Raw genomic sequence first — 10615 nt, 5'->3', positions numbered from 1 at the left:
AAATGGATATAAATGAGCTTGTCAGGGCCATTACTTTGTGATTCATTGTGAGATTTTAAAATCCTTTGGCACATTTGTTCACCATCATTTGACGGTGTGTCGCGCAAAAGAATCACGTCAATATCTCCAAGGTCAAGGTCACAATTTGAGTTTGATGGTCAAAAATGGCCATAAATGGCCATAAATGAGCTTGTCTGGGCCATAACTATGTCATTCATTGTGACATTTTAAAATCATTTGGCACATTTGTTCACCATTATTGGACACTGGTTATTAGATTGGCGATGTCGGCGTGCAGACTGGCGGGCTGGTGGGCTGGCGGGCAGAACAAGCTTGTCCGGGCCATATTTTTGTCGTTCATTGTCAGATTTTAAATTCATTTAGCACATTAGTTTACCATCATTAGACGGTGTGTGGCGCGAAAGAATAACGTCGATATCTCCAAGGTCAAGGTCACAATTTGAGTTTGAAGGTCAAAAATGGCCATAAATGAGCTTGTCCGGGCCATAACTTTGTCGTTTATTGTCAGATTTTAAAATAATTTGGCACATTTGTTCACCATCATTAATGGGTGTGTTGCGCGAAAGAATTACGTCGATATCTCCAAGGTCAAGGTCACAATTTGAGTTTGAAGGTCAAAAATGGCCATAAATGAGCTTGTCCGGGCCATTCCTTTGTGATTCATTGTGAGATTTTAAAATCATATGGATCATTTGTTCACCATTATTGGACAGTGTGTTGCCAAAAGAATTTCGTCAATATCTCCAAGGTCAAGGTCGCCACAACTAAAAATATATTGATTTTGAAACAATTATGTAACTATGAACAATCAGTAACAATGCACATTTTGATTTTGAGTTGTCTCTCTTTATCAGACTTTTTACGCCCCCAGTAGGGTGGCATATAGCAGTTGAACTGTCCGTCAGTATGTCAGTATGTGTGTATGTCAGTCTGTCTGTCCGTTCGAAAAAAAACCTTCAAGTTTAACGTTGGCCATAACTTTTGGATTATTGATGATAGAAACTTGATATTTGGCATGCATGTGTATCTCATGAAGCTGCACATTTTGAGTGGTGGAAGTTCAAGGTCATCCTTCAAGGTTAAAGGTAAAAAAATAATAATTTCAAAGCAGCGTTCTCATGAAGCTGCACATTTTGAGTGGTGGAAGTTCAAGGTCAAGTTCATCCTTCAAGGTCAAAGGTAAAAAATAAAATAAAAAAACAATAGAAAAATTTCAAAGCGGCGTTCTCATAAAGCTGCACATTTTGAGTGTTGGTAGTTCAAGGTCATGGTCATCCTTCAAGGTCAAAGGTCAAAAAAATAAATATTTTTTTTAATTTATTTTAAAGCGGCGCAATAGGGGGCATTGTGTTTCTGTCGAACACATCTCTTGTTGTTTTCTAAATTGAAATCAAGGTCAATTTTACACAAGGGGGTTAACAATACACATTTCGAATTATCTCCCTTTATCAGACTTTTTTCAACTGAAAACCGGGTTTTGTGACAATTTTGTCCCTTGTTTGCCATTTGTAGAATATAATAGTCGATCTGTGTGTGTCCAAACATGTACAGTACAGCCAAAGCGGCACAAACATAATCCGCCGCTACGCCACGGCCAGATTATTAGTTCGCGGCGGCCGAATCGTGTGTTCACGCGGCGTATCGCCGTGGCACTCGGCATCGATCCGCGCAACGACGCCGAGTCTGTATTAACCACGCGTACTTTCGCGGAGGAAATCCGCCGCATACATACGCGGCGGATCGAGTGAAAAGATATCCACCTACATGTACATACATGTATGTGTAGCGTAGAATTAATTACGCGCAACTGTTTATGTTTCGTTCGATTATCATTATTAAATTTGTAATCCGAAACACACTTCCGAATTTTAATGCTAACGCGTCCTTTGGCAAATTCTAGCGTCAAATAAACAGTGCTAAAATATCCTTTGTTTCATAAAAAGCGCGCAAAAATTATGCAGATATGTAGAACGTCGTTTGGAAAGTTTGGGTGTATTTTGTGCTGTATAAATACATGAACATCACGTCAGGCGTAAATCGCGTGTTCAGTGGAGAAAAAAAACACCCCGATTAGACGTTATTTCATCATCTCTATAAATAGTAACAAATGCCAAAATGTATTTGATACTTAAGGAAATATCGAGAATGTTTGTGTATCGTAAATATTTACCAGCATTTGCTTTAAAACTGGAATATACGGGATTATCGGGTAATTAGTAGCGATATTAACTGTATAATATGAACAAAATAAAACGTGTTTATATACCCATATTCAAACAATAGTTATAATAAGCTGATAATCAACAAAACTACAAATACGTCGTCACCGTCTTGATTATTGATGTGGCTTCAAACTGCTAATTTTCTCAGCTAAAATATAATAGCGGAATCAACATGCAATTAATTTATAAATCCACCATATGCTGGGGCCTTGACCACTTGTATGTGCGAAAACATAATTACGTGACCTTGTTTATGTGTGAAATACATACGCTACGGGCTGGAAACAAACTTAATAATTGGCCAGACACATTAACTATGCTTACATGTATTTGCTAATACAATCCGCCATAATAAATTTATTATGATTTTAATTATTATTATAATTGTTCTTTCAAAATTTGTTAACTACATGTAACTAATAATTAAAAAAAATAATATTTCATGATCGCATCGACTCGGCATCATGTCGCGGATCGCGGCATGCCTCGGCGGACAGATGCGAAGTTTCGCGGCGAAATGCGACTTGCCGCCGCATACTGACGCAGCTTCAACGACTGACGCGGCATCGACTCGTTTCGCCTTGCCACCGCGGATCGCGAAATACGTTTGTTCCGCTTTGGCTGTACTGTACCGTGGGGTCATCAGTGTCAAATGTGACGCATTTCTAGTTTCTTTGGAAGAATATATTAATTTAAAAACATATGTTTTTTAACTCAACTTTTCTTCAAATGCTGGCAAATTTCACTCAACAGCCTAAGAAAGATCATATTTAAGTGATCTTAAAGGGAGGCATTTTTTGTGCAATCAATTATTGCAAAATTATGTCTGTCATTGTTCAACTTCATGTGGTGAGAGATATAAATGTGTGCTTCATAAAAATATGACACTTTGTAGTATTTTGCTCAAGTATTAAGTATATTAAGAAGATTTTTCATCCCCCGCCAGAGGCGGAGGGATATTGTTTTGGCGTTGTCCGTCCGTCCGGCACTTTTGTGTCCGGAGCCATATCTTGGAAGTTCTTTGGTGGATTTCATTTAAACTTGGTATGAGTATATATATGCAAAAGAGGATGATGCACGCCAAATGGCATTGTACACCATCTGTTAAAAACAGACTTATGGCCCTTTGTATCTTGAAAAAATGCTTTTTAGTGTCCGGAGCCATATCTTGGAAGTTCTTTGGCGAATTTCATTGAAACTTGGTATGAGTATATATATGCATAAGAGGATGATGCACACCAAATGGCATTGTACACCATCTGTTAAAAACAGACTTATGGCCCTTTGTATCTTGAAAAAATGCTTTTTACTATAGACACTTTTGTGTTCGGAGCCATATCTTGGAAGTGCTTTGGCAGATTTCATTTAAACTTGGTATGAGTATATATATGCATAAGAGGATGATGCACGCCAAATGGCATTGTACACCATCTGTTAAAAACAGACTTATGGCCCTTTGTATCTTGAAAAAATGCTTTTTACTATAGGAATATTTGTGTCAGGACCCATATCTTGGAAGCGCTTTGGCGGATTTCTTTGAAACTTGGTATGAATATAACCTTCCTTTTTACTTAGTTTTGTGTCATTGTCCTCCGTCCGTCCATCTATCATTATGTTCATCCGTCCAATTTGCACCCATCCTCAAACAAAGCATATGTTGCGGGGGATACCTTGGGCCTTTCAGGCCCTCTTGTTGGTTATAATTTATATTTTGACTGTGTCCATTGGGGATGAGTGTCTGTGACATATCTAGTTCTGTATGATATGGACAGAAAGCGGCACATGATACATATTAACATTTGTTCTCTTTTTTTGTGTAAGAATTTTTTATTATATCCCCATTAACATTGGTAATGGGAGCTATATAGGAGTCACTTTGTCGGTCTTTCGGTTGATCTTTCAGTCGGTTGCTCTGTCGGTCTGTCCCGAAACTTCATCCGATCTTCACCAAACTTGGTCACAATTTGTATGTAGATGATGTCTAGGTCATGTTCGAATATGGGTCATGCCGGGTCAAAAACTAGGTTGCGGGGACACTTAGTGTGTTTTAAACAGAAAGTTTAACCAGACCAAAACTTTGATATTTATCGTTAGATTTTAAAATTACTTGGTACATTTGTTCACCATCTTGGGACGGTGTGTCGTGTAAAAAAAGTACGTCGATATCTCCAAGGTCAAGGTCACACCTGGAGTTCAAAGGTCAAATGCTTTTCCGGGCCATAACTTTATCTTTTATTGTGAGATTTTAAAATCGTTTGGCAAATTTGTTCACCATCATTAGACGGTGTGTCGCACGAAAGAATTATGTCGATATCTCCAAGGTCAAGGTCACACTTTGAGTTCAAAGATAAAAAAATGGCCTTAAATGAGCTTGTCAAGGCAAAAACTGTGTCGTTCATTGTGAGATTTTAAAATCATTTGGCACAGTTACTCATCATCAACGGACGGTGTGTCATGCAAAAGAATTACGTCAATATCTCCAAGGTCACACTTTAAGCTCAAAGGTAAAAAATGGTCATAAATGAGCTTGTCCCGGCCATAACTATGTCATTCATTGTGAGATTTTAAAATAATTCAACACATTTATTCACCATCATTTGACAGTGTGTGGCGCGAAAGAATTACGTCGATATCTCAAAGGTCAAGGTCACACTTGGAGTTCAAAGGTCAAAAATGGCCATAAACGAGCTTGTCCGGGCCATAACTATGTCGTTCATTGTGAGATTTAAAAATTATTTTGCACATTTGTTCACCATCATTGGAAGGTGTGTCGCAAGAAAAGAATTACGTCGATATCTTCAAGGTCAAGGTCACACTTTGAGTTCAAAGGTCAAAAATGGCCATAAATGAGCTTGTCCGGGCCATTACTATGTCATTCATTGTGAGAATTTAAAATCATTTGGCACATTTGTTCACCATCATTGGACAGTGTGGCGGGCGAAAGAAGTATGTCGATATCTCCAAGGTCAAGGTCACACTTTGAGTTCGAAGGTAAAAAATTGCCATAAATGAGCTTGTCCGGGCCATAAGTTAACTATGTGGTTTATTTTAGATTTCAAAATGACTCTGTACATTAATTTTGTTTACAGTCATTGGACGACGTGTCATGTGAAAGAATTCAAGAGTTCAAAGTCAAAATGGCTTTCAATGATAATTGCATAATAATTCTTTCAAATTGCCATAAATTAGATTCTCTTGTTTTGTGAAGACAGCATGCAAAATAAACATTCAGACTGGAAGAGGATCTATGGTACATTGTTCTTAAGTGGTTCAATACAGAGTCAAGAAGGCACACTACAACCACTAGTTAATAACAATCAATGTTCTCCGTAACAAGGAAGATTTTAGGATGGCAAGTCTATTAATAATGACAAATTTTAAACTGAAAGACACACTCAATTAACAATGCGTCATTGTTACTTCTTACTTGGAAAAGTATTTTTAGTATTACTAAACATTGGTTAAAGAGGTTTGTATTTAGAAGATTAAATCCGCACTCTTATAATGCAATTTCAAACAAGCCCCACAATAAACTTTGCAAACAAATTGTAATTGACGGATATGTATATGTTAACATAAAATATATCAATGTGCTATGTTTTCTCCTAAATCATCTACGACAGTATAGTACTTGCATATAACTGCATATACAATTGTTATCATTTATGTCAATGGTTTTCATACCTAGATACAATAAATAATGTCCCTTTTGCCTTATAATAATGTTTGAGCAAACGTTTTGGTTCAAATTGAAGTCATAAGTGAATTTTAACGAGTTAAAAATTTCACTGCAATTAACATTATAATTTCACCATTGGTAATAGGGCCTATATAGGAGTCACTTTGTCTGTCAATTAATTACGTCAATATGTCCAAGGCCAAGGTCATACTTGGAGTTCAAAAGTCAAATGCTTGTCCTGGCCATTACTTTGTTGTTCATTGTGAGATTTTAAAATAATTTGCCATAGGTGTTCACCATCAGCGGATGGTGTGTCCGAGAAAGAATTACGTCGATATCTTAAATGTCAAGGTCACACAGTTTGAGCTCAAAGGTAAAAGATGGCCATAAATGAGCTTGTCCGGGGCCATTACTATGTCGTTCATTGCGAGATTTTAAAATCATTTTGCACATTTGTTCACCATCATTGGACGGTGTGTCGCGCGAAAGAATTGTGTGGATATCTCCAAGGCCAAGGTCAGTATACTTTAATGAAAAAATGATCTTGTCCGAGCCATAACTATATCAATGTTTTTTTTCAAAGTCATTGGACGGCGTGACATGGGAAAGAATTCAAGAATTAAAAGTTCAAAATGGCCATAAATGATAATGGCATAATAATTCTTAAAAATAGACCATTCCAGAATCGATAAATTGACCGCCGCCATATTGTCAGTCACGTGACTGTCCGCCATTACACTACTGCCAACTTCTGCGAGTCAGCGATTCCAAAAGCCAAAGACGTAGCGAATACCCGCTTCGCCGATGTCGGATAAATAAATTACTTAATGAATTATTTTCAGACGATTATCACATTTTTTGTCGTTAAATTGATTGTTTGAAGTTGAGATTGATTGTTACAAATAAAAAAATTAAAATGCTCTTGTGTGTTTCTTTTGTGTGTGTGTGTGTGTGTGTGATACAGCGAATACCCGCTTCGCCGATGTCGGATAAATAAATTACTTAATGAATTATTTTCAGACGATTATCACATTTTTTGTCGTTAAATTGATTTTTTGAAGTTGAGATTGATTGTTACAAATAAAAAAAATAAAATGCTCTTGTGTGTTTCTTTTGTGTGTGTGTGTGTGTGTGTGTGTGTGTGTGTGTGTGTGTGTGTGTGTGTGTGTGTGTGTGTGTGTGTGTGTGTGTGTGTGTGTGTGTGTGTGTGTGTGTGTGTGTGTGTGTGTGAGTTTGTAAAACCTACCAACCGGGGAAAATCGTATGAATACACACCAACAAACCGGGGAACACCTACCAACCGGGGAATTCCCCGGTTGGTTTTAGGCGAAAATCTCTAATCTACGTGAATGAAATACCAAATTGTCAATTTAAATTAGAAATCCAACGCCTTCCCCGATTAGCGGGTTTGTGGCATGCACAAAATATACACAAATCTTCACCATATTACAATCGAGTGTGTATCCAGGCTTATACCAGTTCCCCGGTTGCGCTGTTTAAAAATCATACACTCGGTATTTATATCATTTAGTGAAAGTCAGTTGGAAAAATGGAGTTTCGAGCGAACAAACGCATTAAACTAAGGTAAGTTTTTTAATTATGTTTATAATTTTTAATTACTATTAAAAAGCGCTTTTATGTAAACGTTAAAGTAATACTGGAAGACGAATTCTAAAGATCGATTTATATAAATATCATTTGATTACAAAGCTTGTTTTACGGTACATATTTCAAGAATATATTTTATAAATATACGTTAAACAAAGTAGAGCTCTAGGCAGTTTTTAGCTCGACTATATATGTACAGTGGAGCTATCCTACTCACCCCGGCGTCGGCGTTAGCATGAGCGTTAGCGTGAGCGTTGGAATGTTAAAGTTTGCGTACCACCTCAAATATTGTCTATGTCCCTTGACATATTGCTTTTATATTTTGCATACTTCTTTACCAACATGACCCCAATCTATAAACAAGAGCAGACAACTGTAACAAGCATCTTGTAAGAATTATGGTCACTTTTTTTCCACTTAAAATATGCATATTATTGATAAATCTTTGTGAAAGTTTACGTACCACCTCAAATATTGTCTATGTCCCTTGACATATTGCTTTTATATTTTGCATACTTCTTTACCAACATGACCCCAATCTATAAACAAGAGCAGACAACTGTAACAAGCATTTTGTAAGAATTATGGCCCCGTTTTCCACTTAAAATATGCATATTATTGATAAATCTTTGTTACAGTTTACGTACCACCTCAAATATTTTCTATGTCCCTTGACATATTGCTTTTATATTTTGCGTACTTCTTTACCAACATGACCCCAATCTATAAACAAGAGCAGACTACTGTAAACAGCATTTTGTAAGAATTATGGCTCCTTAGTGATTTTGTTATTACTACACATGCCTAAATACATATTATGTATATCATGAAATTAATGTAATTTGTGTACAAGGAATTAATGTCAATGTGTTGTACTAAATGGTTTTATGAATAACGAACTTTTTAACTCTGACTAGATTATGTGTTGTACCATTTTTTATTGTTGTTGTGAATAGGCAACACAATGACTACTAGATCTACGGACAGCCAGGAACCAGGACAAACAACATCCGTACACACGGAAGAAGTCGATGAGACGGTTTGTAATATTTCACTATGTCGAAGCTACTAAGGCGTATTTTCTGGTTTGGTTTAGTCTTCAGTGAAATAGGCGTAATTTTGCCTTAAATTATATTGTGCCAATATTTATTCCGGGTGATGCTAATTGGTATTTGGGCTTAACATAACACGTACGTCGATGATCATTATATTAACATGTTATGCGAATTTTAAAAGAATAAAATATTGTTTACCAGTTGTAGTGACTTTGAACTACTTGTCTTTCAAAATCTTCATATACACAAAGAATTTAGAATTTACACCTGTCAATGAAACTGGTGCGCATGTGTATTAACCACTGTAGTTTATAAACATCGACTTCATCATAATCACAAAAACGTTAATTATCGCTTATCCAAGAAGTGTAATATCATTAATTTTAATTTTCAGTGTAAGACTTATACGCTGTCAATTACTGTGTATGAAACTCTGAGACATTAAGAAATTTAACTTGCGTGTTACATATGGTCATTGGTTGATATTTCATCTTAACGACAAAAAAAACAATAGCGTCTACTCGATATTTTGCTATACGATACATTCTGACATGGGTAAGAAAAGATAGTTCATTTTACACCAACCACCGCACAATACATACATGATTTACCGTGAACCACAGTCCGTTCACCAGTTCTTTTTTCTTCCAACACATTTGTCCAGAGAAGTACAATACCTTTCATTTAACCGTGCATACATTTCGTCTTATTAGTATCTGTAAAAAAATATTCCTTGTATACTTTTTCGAACTTTGATAACATGTTTGGAACAACCTGGTATATGTTAAGACTTGCTACGTCGGTGTATTCAGCCAATCTTTAAACAAGCTTGATACGTTCAAGATAAATAATCAAAGATATGTTAAATTTGAAACCGTTTTGTTAAAAAAAACAAAAAAAAAAACCGTTTTGTTGAAATTGATCATTTAAATGCAGCCTTTAAAAATGTTTTATGGGTGTTTTTCAGTTTGTTATTATGTCGACAAAACAAGCTATCAATCTGTTTCAAATCTTCCCCAATGACAGTGAACGGCAAAAAATAAAACATGTGATGTAAGATAAGCAAAAGTAAACTATTTTGGACGAAGGTGAATTAAACTTGTATTATACCATCGGTTGCAAACATTTACACAAAATTCTCATGTCACTTAGATTTTCTACATCTTAATAAAAAGCCACATGAGTGATGATATCAATTGAAAATGCTGCTACTAAAGAATTTCAATTTCAACTGATACTAAGTAACGTGGATGTATGAATCTTACTCTATTATTGTCTCATTGAATTGTGTTGCAGAGTACCGAAACTAAAGAACATAGCGACACTGCACACGAGTACAATTCACAAGATGCAGCAGAAAATATGTTGAACAGTGAATCATCGGATATCGATGTACGTAAACTTATAACGATTTTGTGATTGCAATACAGTACACACATTTAAACATTTTATCTAAGATTATATATAGTTCCGATTTTTTTCAAGCTCTAGTATCGAACTGTAATTAAGACATGCATTCTGGTAAGTGTTATGTTACACTTACACATTTTTATGGATGTAGTTCACCAACAACAAATTATGATGTTGTGATATTTTCATATTTTTATATGATCTCACACACAGGAAAACAACTTTATTTTACAGGATAGTGACAATGACAAAGACTATATTCCGGAAGAAGGCGATGCATCGTCAGATGAGTCGATAGTTGTCGAACTCATACCAAACATTCAAAGATTTCAAAAGAAGACAGCATCAACACTACCTCCTGTTGAATCCTTGCAATCTCGTGCACGTGACGAATCATCCGCAGAGGCACACAAAACCAACATCACCATCGCTCAAACAAATAACAGTGAATACAGACATTACGATAAGAGATTTTATTGCATGTTTTGCGAAAAGGCTCAAATAAAACTAAAAAAAAACATTTGCTTTTGCAGCATAAAGATGGGCAAGATGTGAAAGATCTATTAAATACGGAAAATTCAGCAGAAAATAAAAAAATGTATGAAAAAATAAGGAACGTA

The 10615-nt window shown here is 35.9% G+C and overlaps 1 long non-coding RNA gene across 1 annotated transcript; it reads left to right on the top strand.

Annotated features, from left to right (window-relative positions):
- The first annotated feature begins 7400 nt into the window (after positions 1–7400).
- On the top strand, positions 7401–10331 carry LOC127864760 (uncharacterized). Its single transcript, XR_008042279.1, has 4 exons — positions 7401–7506; positions 8487–8569; positions 9882–9977; positions 10230–10331. It is a non-coding gene; the product is annotated as an uncharacterized LOC127864760 (long non-coding RNA).
- The last annotated feature ends 284 nt before the right edge of the window (positions 10332–10615 follow it).

Source organism: Dreissena polymorpha, chromosome 1 (genome assembly GCF_020536995.1).
Source record: "Dreissena polymorpha isolate Duluth1 chromosome 1, UMN_Dpol_1.0, whole genome shotgun sequence".
Classification (NCBI taxonomy): Eukaryota; Metazoa; Mollusca; class Bivalvia; order Myida; family Dreissenidae; genus Dreissena; species Dreissena polymorpha.
Note: the sequence above shows the minus strand (reverse complement) of the source record. Positions and strands in the feature narration are given on the sequence as shown.